Source organism: Harpia harpyja, chromosome 5, assembly GCF_026419915.1.
Source record: "Harpia harpyja isolate bHarHar1 chromosome 5, bHarHar1 primary haplotype, whole genome shotgun sequence".
NCBI lineage: Eukaryota > Metazoa > Chordata > Aves > Accipitriformes > Accipitridae > Harpia > Harpia harpyja.
Window position 1 is genome coordinate 69,676,335 of NC_068944.1, and position 17,375 is coordinate 69,693,709.

Here is a 17,375-nt window from a genome sequence, read left to right on the forward strand (position 1 = left end):
GTGAAAGAGCTTTAAACTAGATTTGAAGAAGGAAAGGGATAAAACCAGGCTCATTAGAGATAAGCCTGGGGGTGGCACGCCAATGTTTGAGGGACGGTGTGCTAGCGAGGTCCTTCGGTTTGCCGTCTCAGTGGAGGTAGGGTTAGGAAATCCATGCAGCCACAAAGACGCAAGAGTTATTGATGTGTTAGAAACCACAGAAGCACCTGAGAATGATCATGTAGGAATTAGGGCTTCTCCCCCCAAAAAGGTGGTGGGATCAATAGCCCAACTGAAGTGCATCTACACCAATGCACACAGCATGGGCAACAAACAGGAGGAGTTGGAAGCCATTGTGCAGCTGGAGAGCTATGATATAGTTGCCATCACAGAAACATGGTGGGATGGCTTGCACAACTGGAGTACTGCGATGGATGGCTATAAACTCTTCAGAAGGGATAGGTAAGGAAGGAGAGGTGGTGGGGTAGCCCTGTATGTTAGGGAGTGTTTTGACTGTCTAGAGCTTGATGATGGTGACAGCAGGGTTGAGTGTTTATGGGTAAGAATCAGGGGGAAGACCAACAAGGCAGATATCATGGGGGGAGTCTGTTACAGACCACCCAACCATGATGAAGAGGCAGATGAAATGTTCTATAAGCAGTTGGGAGAAGTCTCACAATCATTAGCCCTTGTTCTCGTGGAGGACATCAACTTACCAGATGTCTGCTGGAAATACAATACAGCAGACACAAAACAGTCTAGGAGGTTCCTGGACTGTGTGGAAGATGATAACTTCCTGACACAGCTGGTGAGTGGGCCAATGAGGGAAGGCAAACAGAATTTGTGAACAGAGAAGACTTGTGGGTGATGTGATGGTTGGTGGCCATCTTGGGCATAGTGATCATGAAATGATAGGGTTTGTGATTCTTGGAGAAGTAAGGAGCAAGGTTTAGCAGAACTGCCACCTTGGACTTCCACAGGGTAGACTTTGGCCTGTTTAGGAGCCTGGTTGACAGAGTCCCTTGGGAGGCAGTCCTGAAGGGGAAAGGAGTCCAGGAAGGCTGGACATTCTTCAAGAAGGAAGTCTTAAAGGCGCAGGACCAGGCAGTCCCCATGTGCTGGAAGACAAGCCGGCGGGAAAGAAGACCTGCCTGGCTGAACAGAGAGCTTTGGCTGGAACTCAGGAAAAAAGAGAGATTATGATCTTTAGAAGAAGGGGCAGGCAACTCAGGAGGACTACAAGGCTGTCGTGAGGTTATGCACAGAGAAAATTAGAAGGGCCAAAGCCCAACTAGAACTTAATCTGGCTACCGCTGTAAAAGACAGTAAAAACTGTTTCTGTAAATACATTAGGAACAAAAGGAGGGCTGAGGAGAATCTCCATCCTTTACTGTGTGCGGGGACCAGCACAGTGACAAAGGCTGAGGAGAAAGCTGAAGTACTTAATGCCTTCATTGCCTCAGTCTTTAATAGTAAGACTAGTTGTTCTCTGGGTACCCAGCCACCTGAGCTGGAAGAGAGGGATGGGGAGCAGAATGAAGCCCCTATAATCCCAGGGGAAATGGTTAGTGACCTGCTACACCACTTAGACACACACAAGTCCATGGGGCTGGATGGGATCCACCCAAGGGCACTGAGGGAGCTGGTGGAAGTGCTCACCAAGCCACTTTCAATCATTTATCAGCAGTCCTGGCTAAACGGGGAGGTCCCAGTTGACTGGAGGTTAGCAAATGTGATGCCCATCTACAAGAAGGGCCAGAAGGAGGATCCAGGGAACTACAGGCCTGTCACTCTGACCTCAGTGCCGGGGAAGGTAATGGAGCAGTTCTTCTTGAGTGCCATCACATGGCACATACAGGACAACCAGGTGATCGTGCCCAGTCAGCATGGGTTTATGAAAGGCAGGTCCTGTTTGATTAATCTGATCTCCTTCTATGAGAAGGTGACCCACTTAGTGGATGAGGGAAAGGCTGTGGATGTTGTCTACCTAGATTTTAGTAAAGCCTTTGACACAGTTTCCCACATCATTCTCCTATAGAAACTGACTGCTTATGGCCTGGACAAGTATATTCTTCCTTGAGTAATAAACTGGCTGGGTGGCCGAGCCCAAAGAGTGATGGTGAATGGAGTTAAATCCAGTTGGCAGCCGGTCACAAGTGGTGTTCCCCAGGAATTAGTATTGGGGCCAGTTCTGCTTAATATCTTTATCAATGGTCTGGATGAAGGGATCCAGTGCACCCTCAGTAATGAGCAATAGGACAAGAGGAAACGGTCTCAAGTTGCGCCAGGGGAGGTTTAGATCAGATATTAGGAAAAATTTCTTCATCAAAAGGGTTGTCAAGCATCGGAGCAGGCTGCCCAGGGAAGCAGTTGAATCACCATCCCTGGAGGTATTTAAAAGATGTGTAGATGTGGTGCTTAGGGACATGGTTTAGCGGTGGACTTTTCAGTATTAGGTTAATGGTTGGACTCGATGATCTTAAAGGTCTTTTCCAACCTAAACGATTCTATGATTCTATACCCACCCCAAGCTTGTGCCAGTTCTCTCCTTTTAATCTGAGAATTTTGAAACTGGGATTATCCTATGCTCTGTGTTATACTCCATAGATAGCATAAAGGATGTAGCTTACAAATGTATAAAGGTGAAAGGGCCTTGCTCTTTGTTGGTGCTTATATAGGACAATAATAAATGTATTTAATGAAAGAAAAATATATGCTTCCCTATTCCCAGGAGGAACACAAATGAAAAGTTTCTGAAACATGAAAGTAACTCAGAGAAAATCATTGTGACTCTTCCAGCTGTAACATAGTACAATGTGATTCTGCAATTCATTAGATTTTGACAGATTCTAACTGGGAGGGGGGGCAGGGAGGGCGGAAGAAGGAAAGAAAAAAATAAAGAAGCAAAGCATTGTAAAGGCCTGGAAGTGAGATACAATATTTTCCCCGTGAATAAGTGTATTGTTAGTGTTCCCAGACAAAATAATGTGGTGAATTCACAAAGTATGAATAAGCAGCGCTGTCAGTACAGTTTGGCAACCAGGACTCTTCCCTGTGTGCCTGTATTGCTGCAGAACTGAATGTGTTGCTCATTACTGAAAATCAACAGGTCAGATACTAATTGGCATCACTTCCTTCTCTCGTCATTTATGCTGTGGATTGTGGGTGTTAAATGTTACTGTGGGGCCAGTGAGTGGAAAACTGTGATTTGACATTGAGTTCACCCATTTTGCCAGATTCTGTATGAGGACATAAGAAAAATGATTGCAGAAAACTAGGACCTGAAGGTGTTGGTTTGTTTTTAATGCTCAGAGCATGAGATTGGTTAGGTTGTTCCTTAAATTAGACATGAGGAAAATGATGACTTATGGCCTAGAATTTCTGCAGTGTTAATTAATGTAAGTTGATGCAACAGAGCTATGCCAATTTGCACCAATCGGTGATTTACAGAAATTTGCATTGGCTTAGAACAGCATCCTGATTCCCTCTGCACACCTTCCCCACATGTCAGTGCAATAGCTATTTTTGCTCTTCATGTTTGGGCTGTTTGTTAATGAGGTATGTGACAGGCAGTACATGAGTTTATTGAAGTGACACTGATTTAAACAAAACAGTAATTACTGTAGCAAATTACTGATGATAATGTTTGCTTGGCTCCATCATAAGGTAGTGCTGTCTCTTACTGTGTCCTGTTACACGGTCAGAGGAGGTAAAGAGAGCTTGGAGTTCACATGGGTGGAGAGCATCAGTGAATTGCCAGACTATTTTGCACACTGAATAGCATTCATCACCCTTAGAAAGGCACTCACAGCTAGTTATGCTAAGCATTATATGAACAAATAGAGCATTTTCTGGCCTCAGAGAATGCAAACATTATGCAGTGTGGTCAAGTGGGCAGAGTACTGGTCTCCCATTCAAAGAATGGAGTTTTCTTGCCTGCTGCGTGACCTTGAATAAATTGATTTGCCTCTCTGTGCCTTAGTTTTCTCATCTGTAGAACTGTGGCTGTGTTGCTGATCTCCATTGGAAAATATTTTGGGATAAACTGCTGAAAAAGACATCTTAGTTATGCCTACTTCATTATCTCTAACAAACTCTAGCTAAAGTGTTTTAAATTTTAGTGCCAAGCTCATAGTAGATGAATCCATTCCATTGCAGTGATTCACCCTCTTAAACTGAGGTCCTGGCTTAAAACACTTACCACTTTTGACAAGATATTTTCTATAGTTTACTGCAAAACTAACAAGAAAGTAGCTGTTCTACATCTACAGCTCCACGCTTCATGAATGAATTGCTTGATGACTAACTTTCCCACTGCATCTGCCATGTGTCCTCTTCTAGGATATGTCATCTCCCCATCTAAACTTTAAGTAATTCAGTGAATTTACACAAAGAATGTTCTTTGTTTCTCTGAATGATCACAGAATCATGAACACAAAGGATTTGTAGTTGTCCTGGATTTTTGGAGTTCACATATATTAAAAACTGTGAGGCAGCACAGTCCAACAGGAAGACCTGTTGTGATACCCTCCTCTGAAAATAGCAGGGTACTGATGGGGATCTTTGAAAACATCCCCTCAGGTGAGCTCACTATGTTTCAAAATGCCAGCATTTGGTATAAAAGTTTAATGTTTGGGCTTACTTCAGCAGTGACTGTGAAGTACCCTAAAGAATGCACTGGTTTCATGAATAAACCAGCTTGGGGAGGGGGGGTAATCCCCCAGATCCATCTCCCTTAGGGCTGACATTTAGGGTACCCAAAGCACCCCCAAACAACTAACCTGGCTTTTACATGCCACCATCACCCAAAGAGACAACTGAAAGGGGTCTGTGGTGGATTTACAGAAGAGTGCTCCTTCCTCTGCTTGGGTTAATGACCACTCCAAAGCTTTTGTTTGGTTTTGTTGTCAGGCTAATGACAGGCCATGCCCAGGGAATAAGAGACTTGCTGCATCTTGCTGAAAACTCATGGGAAGAGGTTAGGGTACTATAAACTGCCTGAGTTTTGGAAATGTCAGCCATTTCTGAAAAATGTGAATATCTGTCTGCTTTTTATAGGATTCAACCTTTTTCTTCTTAAAGAGATAAATTTTAACTGGAGAGGAAAAAAGAGGCAGAAATAATTCTGAGATAACATATTTAAAGTGTCTCAGCTGATGCTGTTTTCAGTGCCTTAATGAGAGACCATGTCTCCTTGCAACGCTGTACCTACAGAGCCCTGCAGTCCCACAGGCTTTTACAGCACTGTTCTACCAGGATGACATAAAGACCTTCAGGCCTCACAGGTTTATGTCACGTAGTCTGTGGATATTTTCCTTGACAGCGAAGCAAGCTGGAGGCAGCCTTGGCTGCAGCTCATCCAGAGATGATTGCATTATCTGCTCTGGGCCACCCTGTATTGGATAATAACATTTGGTTACTCATAAATAAAGATCATGTGGCACCATTATTCAGAAAGTAAAGATGTTAATAAACTAGTACCATGAAAGGGAACCTACTATGGCTATAAAACATTCAGGTGAATTCTTATGATTTACCACCATAAAGTTATAGTGTGTGTTCATAATACCACTGGGAGAAAACATCCTTAAATTGCCTGTGACTTTTGTCATTCCTACCATCTTGAGCAGTCCTTATAGGATCTATCCTACGAGTCTTCTGGGGTTTTTTGAGGATTTTCTGTTCTTTCCCTATTTTGGATCAGAAGACTGCCTGCATGGAGAATCATATAGTGTACTTTTTATTATCATAATCATATCTGTGCATATAAAAAAGTATTTCCCTCATAATGAACAAGGACTTGCATAACCTTCAGCATTCATCAGCTCAAGCAGTTCCATAAACAGATAAACCCAAGAATGATCTTTCTACAACTCTTTTTTAAGGTTAAAGCTGCATTACCCTGAAGAATAGATCTCTTCTTGGAAAATCTTGGATAACAATCTACTTACAGAGCTGAAAGTGATCTGTACCATGAGGTGCATGCACAGTGCGAGTGCCACTGAGCTTGTTAGAACTGATGGGCTGCAAACTTGTCTTGTGACCTGAGTTTCCAGAAAAACATGTGGCTCTCAAATGCAATGAAGGTTTGTGAGCTCACTATTCGGCCTCACTGGGAACTTGTGAGCATTTAATGTCTTCATCATATATTGGCTTTTCATGTCAGCATTTTCATATTTAATGGAATGCAAAATTTGGCTGTTAATCTTGTCTGACTCTTTGTCTTCAAACTCTGGTATGGAACTAGTCTCTCAAGAACAGGATTGGCTTCATAACTAATCCAAGAATATTTTATTTGTCTGTCCTAGGAGTCATGGCAGTGGGAATGAGAATTCTGCTTGAGCTGCATTAAGTAAACACCTATGTATATTGTACTTTCTCTATATATGCATATATATGTATGCATATATATGTTTACATATGTATGTATACATTTACTTAATATCTGTGTATACAGTATATATAGGTATATACTGTATACTTGCATATAGGTATATTGCCCCCCCCCGCTCATTCAAGGTAAAATTGTTTCATGCTGGTTTCACCTGACCTGAATGGTGATGTTTTACTACATGGATATTTTACATTTGAGCTGTTTTACCATACAGAGACTGGCACTCAAAGAAAACCTCCTCTCGTGAAGAAACTGTGTGAAAAAAACCAAGCTTCTTTCACAGAGATCTGTCTCCAGTCTAGGTGAATTTAGGTCAGGATATATTTTTGGTGAATGAAGCCTTTTATTTTTGTTCTGAATGGGCGTTTTGTCTATTATCCCACAAGAGGGCAGCAAAGGAAAATGGTTGCCAAAACACAAGACAAAAACATTCAAGGACATTTAAGCATTTAAGTTTCCTACTGTGTTTAATAAGATACTGAAAATACCATTGTGTGGGAACTAGGAGAGCTTGTAGAAAGCCACCTGGTGAGAGAAAGAGGTTGTTTTTTTTTTTTCAAATGCTCTCCGAGCTTCCAAATCTATTGAGACCTTAATGAAGTTACTTGCTATTACCTTCAAATATGCTCCCTGGTCATGTGATAAGAGCACAGCAGCTAAGCAAGGTCTACTGGGCTTCGGCATCCTCATCTCTAGTGCTAATTGCTCTATCCTCGCAGAATTTAAGAGCTTTCCCCCAAATCCCTCCCTCCCTTTCTAAACCACTCCTTGCCTGGGGAAGCACTGACACAAATGGGGAGGGTTACACTTGAAGAACAACCTGGTGACAACAAAACTATCTCACTTTTGGCTCTTTTATCCCAAGATCCCACCTAAGTAATAAAGGAATCCTGATTTGGGGGGTTTTGTTGTTCAGCAGCCTTACCTAGAGCTATTCAAGCAGGAGCTAGGGTGTTACAGATGGTTCGAGTTGCTGGGGGAGTGTCTGTGTGCCACAGTGGCTGTGCTGAATGCAAATAGTGATTTAATCAAAGAAGTGGTTCTGTGCCGCATCCTGCATTTTCATTCATGCGTTCTGCAATCCTGCAGGCAACCAGGGCACTGGCATGTTAATCACCTTTAAAATATACAGGAGACTTTTCCCCATTTTGAATGTTTCAGCTTCTAAATAAATGACAAACAGAAGGCAGAGAAAAAAAACTAGCATAGGAAAGTGAAGGCATCTTTCCAAGGGCTGTATTAGAGCTTGGATGTGGATCCAAATCTCAGTCATTCTGTAGTCTCAGGATGGTGGTGTTTTCTGTTACCACTGCTGCCATAGTGTACCTGGCAGAAAGTGCGCTCTGGGTGACACCAGAACACAAGTAAGAGGGACCACACAGGGACAAGTTTCTTTATTCAAAGCAGGATCCCTCTCCATGCTGTTTGCTTCCAATGAATGCGGTAGAATGAGACGTGAAATGCAGCAAGCCACAAGTGTAACCAAAAGTGTTACAATTTAGCTGAGGTTGAGGATGTAGATAACTATCACTTTAAATGATGCCCAAGAACTATTGGGTCTGGGCCCAAGACCTGGGCATCTCTCCACCATATGCCTGATTGCCAGAAAAGAAACCTGAGCATCTGCCTCAGGGGAAGCACCAACATGCTCCAACCTGCTGCTCGGATGAAGAAGTGGACCGTGTCCCCACTGCCATCTGTGGCAGATGCGGCCATACGGAGCCGATGTCTTAACTGGGGCAATTTTGGCTGCCTGGAAGGTTGCCCTAAAAAAGGTTGTTACCTCTGTGTGCCTCTGTCCCCCCTTTTTTGCCACAAATGGGCCCATTTCTGATTTCCTAGGGAAGCCCTCCTCCTCAGACTCAAACTAGAAGTGATAACCACTGTGCCCTGTCTGCTGCTACTTATAGACTGCCATGGTCCAACATTCACTGCAGAGCATCACTCTTTATGCACTGCTGCGAGCAGCAGACTGGGTCCTGTCAGGCACCTGCTTGCAGCTGTGCAAAAGTTTTCTCAGTACATCTGCTTGGCACCAGGGCACCATATCTTTGTGTCATGCTTCTGCTATGGCTTACTGGGATGCTGTGCATGGTCCTGTCCCTTCAGGGTAGCAAGAATCAACCCTAAATCTTTTCCAGGGCAGAAAAAGCCCTGGCCAAGCCCCGGCTAAGACCAAAAGAGAAACACACATGGGATAAAACCATGGACTCAGTGTAATACTTTCAAGCAAGGGAAAACAAAATCTTTTCCATGTAAGACTGAACATCTAAAATAGTAAGTATGGCTCAGCTCTCCAGAGCTCTAGCAGATGGATGGACTGGGAGTGTTTTTAAAGCCAATGTGCATCTCTCCAAGCAAAATGCCACTCTCCATTATTCTGAGCTGGAAGAATAATGAAAGAATCAATCAAATCCTCTAACAGTGACAGAAAACAGACAAAAATCCATGTGAGTCTCTTTTGAGACTCTAAGAGGATTAAACTCCTCAGGCAGGAACTCTTCTATAAAGGTTTGTTTATGGGGAGAAAGAAAAGTTTGACAGATATGTGCGGTCGGTTCAACAAAGCAGCCTGTAAAAATCTTGTATGCTATCTGAAGTGACACAGCCAGGTTCTTTAGGTCTGGGTTAAGATCAAGGACCTGAAATGCAATTTTGACTCTGATACGAACAAGCCAAGATGCATCAAACAAATCCCTCTGGTGCTTAGGGCTTTTCTTTTCCTTCCCTATTCATCCCGTTTGTCTACTTTGGTAGCAAACTCTTCAAGGCTGTCACTATAGACACACTTCCAGAAGTAGCTAGTGAAGTGATTAATACAACCTGACACCCACACAGGGAGTCTTGTGTAGTCCCACCATGCTAGATCTGTGCGCAGTGATGGAGATGAGGGGTACCAAGAAAGTCTCCCTTCCTGTAGCAGTGCCTTCTGGCATGCCAGCACCCCACATGAGATTGTAGTAGTGCAAGAGCACTACTGAATACTTCCCCTCATCCACAGTGTGACTGCACCTGGACCTGCATCTGATAACATTTCCAGGGGCACTGAAGAGATAACTAACTCCTTTTACACCATATGAAGTGGAGCAAAGTGGGATTCCAGTCTTGGCTAGAGACTGTATTACAAATAAACAAGAGTCTGGTGTAGTATAAAAAAAAGTGTAGAATTAATTAGCCAGCTTGGACCTTGCATTTTGTTCATGGAAGATAATGTTTTGGAGAATATAATGCACAGGGTAGAGTTTTCAGGATTTTCTAGTACAATAACTCCAGTAAAAAGAGTTTTTAATATTAACCTTCCACTTTAATGTTAGAAAGTGTTGGGTTATGTATTCCACAAGGTGAAACTACAAAGCAAGTTTTATTTCTCCCAGGTGATTGAAATGACTTTCCAATGACTGACGCTATTCACAGACTTGGGCTGGGTCTCAGGCTATGTTCTCCTGATCAGACACAACAGAGGTCCCAGAGCTTCATGGGTCGCAATATGTCATGAATGTTGTTTTAAAGAAACAGGCTTTACTTTGCAATTGCCAGGGGCTATCAGCAGGCACGCAGTCAATGGCAACTGGTACCTTTGTGGGGAGTAACAATTTGTCTGTGCATCTGGAGCATGGCTGCGGCGACTACTGCAGCATCATGTGTTAGACATACAGAGATATACACATTGGGTAGCTGCAGTCCTATAAAGTTCAGGGCTTACTGAGGTCCAGGAGGGAGAATGGTGATGTCTTGGGTGTTATTGCTCATTGTTACTTTCATTTAAGTCTTCACGGCACATCTGGCTGCTTTATCGGACAAAGATACTAAAACAATCCTTGTCCCAGGCTGAAGGGAAACACAGGAAATGCTGCGGATTGCCAGGAAGAAATCAGGTTAGAAAAGTCCATCTGTTCTCCCTGTCCCCCTCCTTCTCATTTCAATTCCTATCTCATCCAAACCATAATGATTTCACATCAAACCCACACATTTCCCAATTGATATGCCAAACCTCTCTAGGTTAGTTTGGGCCCTACAGCTGACCTGAAAACTCAGAAATGTTATGTGACCTCCTGGGAACCTGATGTGATCTTTGAGCAAAGTCAGATGATTTCCATGCACTTTAATTTGCACTCTAAAATTTTTGCTCAGCTATAAATACAGTAACGTTATATTTTTGGACTCATCTGCCTTCTTTGTTCCAGGCAGAGGGTGTTGAGTGTGAGAAGAGCATCTGATGCTGGTTCGTTAGAGGCCCATGTGAGTTAAGAGCTCCTTTTAAAGAATGATGCACAGTAGAGAACTGAAAGCAGCTGACCTTTCTGCACATTAGCATTCTGTGCTGGTAAAAGAGTGAGTGCTATTTAAGGGTGTCACAGGAAAGCAAGAAAGAGGGAAAGTTTTTTGTAGCTACCTAAACAATGATTGCACAGTAAATGGATCTCTCAGAAAATACTGGAAGGGTTTCTAATGCTAGTGGTTTTCCTCTGCAAGCAGCATGACAGATTTTCAGATGAATTAGACTGCAATAGTCAGCAGATGTGACTGTTTTCCAGAGCCATTTTTAAGACAACCCTGCTACAATTCTCTGATTTTCTTTTTCAAGCTCCCTGCCTCCAAAAGAAGCTTGCATTGTCTCTCTTTTCTTCTCCCTCCCCACCAACTTCTTAGGTGTTTTTGTCTTTATTGACTCAAAACTGAGGCATCTTGGTTTCATGGCAGCTTGTTTCAGATATCCAGGTCTGAGCCTGTGTTTGCTCATCTGCATGTTCTGCATGAAATTTTGCATCCTTTCTATTTCTGTACCTGTGGCTCTTTATAGCTTCTGTCATTTTGAACATGGGACCACCTGTCTTACCAAAAGTAATGGAAGAATTTGCACTGAACTCTAACAACGGGTAATGCCAAGTGTAGGAAGATTCATCTGCTAAAATTGTTTCATAAGAATGTACATATTATTGTTTCATCACCAAACTTGATGCGATGCAGTCAAGTGCTATAGCAAAGGTCAGGAAAGGTAGCTGTTATGATCTGATTGCTCTGGAACAAAAGCTCTTTAACAGTCCCTAATGTGCTTTGGCAACCACAGTAATGAACATCACACTCTTGAGGGGTTGAATCCAGCAAGAGTACAAGATTCAACATAAAGAGTGCCATGACTAGTCCCTAGAGTGGCCTTTCAATAGTGGTAGGATCATGATCGTGAGGGAAAGTTGACAGCCAAGGTTAGGTTAGGAGGTAAATTCACAGGGGTGTCTGAGATGCCAGTGGCCATTTTATGCTGTTTGGCTTGGGAAGAAGGGTCTCAGTTGAGCTGGTTGGTCATTCATGGGCTCATTCATTCCTATGGCTCTCCAATCCATTTCTCTGTGACTGAGATTAGCATCAGCAGAGTAGAAGCCTAAACTGATTAAGGATTCTTCAGACACAGCTGGGAGGAGTTAGGTTTCCATGAATGCTTGAAGAAATGCAATGTATACACCACCGAGGAAAGTATTTGCTGTCCCTGTGGTTGGGATAGAAATTGCAGGACTTGGTAGACTGACAGGCTCCAGGTCATAGTTTAAAAGCAGCCAAGGTCAGAAATAAATGCTAATTTTTTGTTGGGTCATAAAACTCATTTATTTAGATTATCCAACCCTAGGTGCTTTCAGTGCAAGATAATAAAAGCCTTGGTCCATGGACATAATTTGCAGAGGGACTAGGCCCACAGGCAATGTCCACAGGTCTGTATACATTATCCCTGCATCTCCTTGTGGCTGCATTGTGAAGAGGGTACCTACACAAAAGCAGCTTCTGCGTGGCTTGCGATAAGCAGGCGGAATTTATCCTGAGCAAGGCTACTCCCTGCTATGGGAGTCAAAATTAGTAACGCGGTCAGCTGTGTGTGCTTCATATTTTTCATCTCTCAGGCCAATAGTTTCATCCTGCCTGCAGGTGCAAAAAGATATTGCTGTGTCATTTATACTTGTTTCAGGCTTTAAATGCTTTCTGCTTCTTTAAAACAGTAAAAAGTGAGCTTCTGCTGTAGAAATAGTGTCTTACATTTTCTAGGTAAATGAATCTATTAAGACAGATTTGTGATTCCCCTGCAAGCCGTCACACCTTGAATCTTTTCACCTATCAGAGGAGACAGGAGAGGTTGTAAATAAAGATGTCTCTGCAGAAAGAACTTTTTACATATTTCAGGAGCAACCATAGAAGGGCACTATGGAGACAACTTATTCTAGTCCACTGCAGCTTAAACCTCAAACTGGTTAGAAAGTAAGGTTATCATAATTTCAGAACATTTATTTGGACACAGATAATATACCACTAACAACCCCCTGAGCTGTGCTTGCTGGTGTTTCCCATGAGTCACAATGATTCCAGGACACATATAATAGGTGTCCAGCAAAGTGCTTTCTGGTCATCTTGAAGAAGCTGCTCCTCTGCCTCAAAAATACAATTCAAGCCTGTTAGATGTGTTAGGAAAAGACTAAACATCAGAACCTATGGAGTAAACTGCATAAAGACAACCAGCAGAAGGGAATCACGGTGCATGGCAATCATATGCTTATATAATTACAAATTTTAATATTTTAACAGTGCCTGAGGGGTTTAGGAGCACTAAACTGCTTTCCCTCCATTTAGATGCTGTTGAAAATGTCTTCCCAAAATAACCCATGTGAAATCCTTATTTCATGCCCCTAGGCAGGATGATATGTCTTTAAGAAGTTTGCCCTGCCCTGAAACTATCCCTGGTATGAAATAGCTGGGTGGACTCAAAGCGCTTTTAAAAAGCTTGAAGTGCGCTGGAAACTATACTCCTTTCTCCTGAGGCACCAGAAAAGAGAACAGTGTGATTGCTGTGTGCACTGCAGTGATACACTATTAATAATTCAAAGCAGCAGAGGCTTTTATTCTGCCTTGCCATTGTTACTTTCCAGTACAAATCTCTCGCCTCTGTCATTTGGTGGGAACTGCTAATCCAAGTGAGATATTAGGACTTGTTCTTGTATTGGTGACAGAATTAGGTAGTGGTGCAGTTTGGGGAGGGAAGGGGAAAAATTCTTGTCAGCCTTTGTGAGAAGTTTGAGAAATGCATCATGAATTACAGGTTGCAAATAGGTAATTGGGTTATTTGGAAGATACTTTCTGAGCATTTAACATGCCTCTCTTTCTTCCCTCCACACAACTTCAGAGGAAGCTTTTATTTCTATTCTTCTTTTACTGAATCCCGTGTTTTCTATTCAACAGAGGCTTTTCTGGCTGTGGAACAAAAGCCTCCAGAAGCCTTGTCAGGCTGGGTATCTTACGTACGTAATATCATATGCTTATATAAAAATCAAAGGGAGACATCATGATAAAAAACTACTCTTGTAGCAAATTCTTCATCCATTTAACTCAAGGCCACACTTTTAGTTATAAGGGAAAGTACAAACACCCTCAGTATAGCCAAGGTCATGCAACTCAACTACCACAAAGATTTCCTGAGATCTCACTAAATCCTCTGTGAACAGACTCACGTTAAGAAACAAATGCTCTTCCCCAGTGGGTCTTACAGCCCTTACTTAGAACAAATGCAATGGGGAGTTATTGCTCTGAGCACCGGGGTAAAGTGGCAGCGGGAGAAATGGCACAGTGAGAGGTGGTGGGGTGGGAATGGTGGAATGCAATTGGGGGAGTAATTCAATTTCTTTCCTGATGCTTGACTACAGAGTTTTTTGCTAAAATCAATGAAGCAGTTATAAAAGTGATAGGGAAGCTGATTAGCTTGGTAGAGTGTCTGCCAGGGAGCCAAGCCACTGGTTTGCAACACCTCCAGTGCCTTCCACAAAGGGAGACGTATAACAAATTATGTTTTTTCCGGGCTCTGAATCAATGCATGAGATGAAAAAGGTTTGCTTTCCTCATCTTCAAGTACTAGCAAGAGCTGTGAAATATTCTCAGGACTGAAGATTTTGCTGCCTTCTGCTTTGGTTGTTTACCTCAGTGGTGAAGAGATAATGCCAAATTCATGGATTTAAAAAAAAAAAAAAATATCTTAAAATATCCAGTCTGTCCGTCAGGACTTCACAGATTGCAGAAAGCCTCATTGTTCCCCTGTCAGTGGACTCAGGCACTTGTATTTGAATAAAACATAGTTTCCACAAAGGTCTCTATAATCTTGTTTTGAACTCTTCAGGAGATAATAGATTCACTGTTTTTCATGGTGGTTTGTTCCAGTGGTTAATCATGTTTGCTGTCAAAAGTATGTGCTTTATTTCCAATTTGACCTTGTTTAACTTCCCATCATCATTTTTGTTCTGCTTTTCTTCACTAGCTTAAAGTAGTCTCAAGAAACTACTATTTTTGGCCCATGAAAGTATTCATATATTGGAGTTAAATCAATTAACTCCAGCGGAGCCTTCATTTCCATAAGCCACACTGCTTGACTCAGTTATGCCACTAATCTCCACCAGAATTTTTATGAACACATTTTTGTCATCTCTGACAGTCTTAGGGATCACAAGATCATAGAATCATAGAAACATTTAGGTTGGAAAAGACCTTTAAGAACATAGAGTCCAACCATTAACCTAACACTGCCAAGTCCACCACTAAACCATGTCCCTAAGCACCATGTCTACACGTCTTTTAAATACGTTCAGGGATGGTGATTTAACTACTTCCCTGGGCAGCCTGTTCCAATGCCTGACAATCCTTTTGGTGAAGAAATTTTTCCTAATATCCAATCTAAACCTCACCTGGCACAACTTGAGGACATTTCCTCTCGTTCTATCTCCAGCCACCTGACAGAAGAGACCAGCACCCACCTCACTACAACCCCCTTTCAGGTAGTTGCAGAGAGCGATAAGGTCTCCCCTCAGCCTCCTTTTCTCCAGACTAAACAGCCCCAGCTTCCTCAGCTGCTCCTCATAAGACTTGTGCTCCAGGCCCCTCACCAACTGGGTTGCCCTTCTCTGGACACGCTCCAGCACCTCCATGTCTTTCCTGTAGTGAGGGGCCCAAAACTGAACACAGGACTCGAGGTGCGGCCTCACCAGTGCCGAGTACAGGGGAACAATCACCTCCCTGCTCCTGCTGGCCATAGAGTAACTAAGACTATTACAAAACTGTGAACCAGGACTGAAAGAGCCTGAAATCTAAAATGGACATACACAGAAGACAGGTGCCCAAATCTGAAGTTATGACCTTGAGCAAAGGTGATGGTGGCTGTTGTGTAGATGTAGTGGCTTCCACCTCAGAGGAGGAACTCTGGTTGGATACCAGTCTCTGCTCCAAAGACAGATAAGGGTTTTGTTTTGTTGGGGTTTTTGTTCGTTTATTTGGGGGTTTTGTTTGTTTGCTTGTTTTACTAGTAATTTCTTAACTATTGGAACACAGAACAAAACCAACTTCTTCCCAAGTATGTTGATGCTAAGGTGCAATACTTTCTGACATCCACAAGTTGTATTCCAGCATGGGGTTAAAAAAAAAAAAGGGATAATAGTTTGGAGCTGTAAGGATGCTTTTTGGACTCTTAATCAAAGAATACAAATTTGGGTATAGCTAAGTGTCTGAAGTGGAAGTTCACACTGCAGCTGTTGCACCAAATTTTTCTTTCTTGTACGTTTGTCAGGTGATGCTCCACAAGACAGAATACAAAGGCATGGGTTGCTATGGCTAGCCAAGACTTGCTAATGTCAATATGCTTTGCACAGGAATACAGATTAAATGTGGAGGTAGAAACAAATGTGATCATAAAACATGTGAAACTGTGTTCTAGGGGAAATCGGTGATACTGACATTCTCTGTGTTCACCATGAATTTAAAGCTGAAAATAAAATCTTGACTATTATCTGTAAAGTTCAAAATAGCCTGGAACTTGTTTCATGGAGAATTTTTCTGTTTTTTACATGATTCTCAGGCCCATGAAGTCCCTTCTGCTCTTTTCTTCTAGCTCTAAAAGAGATGGGAGCAGAAAGATGGGGTGAGTTGGTGGCTGAGGTCTCCTTGCAAACATGCTGTATATGAACCTTTCAGTTCATAGAGCTGAGGGTGGAATACCTCTGGGAGGGAAGTATGGTAGAGATCCTTAAGCTGCAATGGACACATGATCAATCTTGTCTGAGAGGGTAAGGGGAAAGCATGTTGTTGCTTAAGTTAATTTTTAAGTATTGGACACAGGTGTGGTTTTTATTTCCAAATAAATTCTGAATGGCTAAATAAAATGGAAACTATGAAAACACATATTTCTGTCTGTTCTGCAGGAAGCAATAAAAAAACCCAACACAAGCAAAAAGCAAACCCCAAAACAAAACCAACAACAGAAGAGGATTTGTTGGAGATAGTTCCATGAAAACTTGCCAGCTAACATCCATACAATGGTTTCTGAGAGGTAATAGGTCCTGCCAAGTTAATTGACAGGAAAAGGGGAATTTAATGGGGCAGCAGGTGACTGCATACTGCAGTGTTAGCTGTGGCATGGGGGAAGGTATTCCCTGTGCCCTCGTTACCCTGTGAGCAGGTCTGGGCCAGCCAAGCTGCTGAGTGGCCATTATAACAACTTGCAGGTAACTAGGCTGTTAACGAAGAAGAAGCTGTAAAGGTAGTGTCTTGACTCACCTCGTGGGATAGGTCCTGCTGGGATCTTCTTCCCACCCTCATTCAGATGGGAAAAGCGTTATGCTACAGCTCTCAGCCTGCCCAAACCTCTGGTCTTGCCTTTCTCAGGAACAGGGCCACGGGGAAAGAGCTGGTGCCACTGGGAGCCTTGGTCTTAACCATGCAAAGTGCTTTGACCCCAGAGGTGGGGATGTGGCTCCTGACTCCGGGACGGAGCTTTAGAGTATCGATCTGGGTACATCCAGAGGAAGCAATCGCTCATCTGAAGCAAAATTACTTTGCGATTTAGAGAAACTTAGAAAACTGCCAGCTTGTCACAATAGTATCTGTGAGGAAAGATGAGTAGGAAGAGGCCGTTGTATTTTTATTATTTTAAGTAACTGATGAGTTAATTAAAATGATACTTAATATGATGTTGCTGTGAAAATATCCC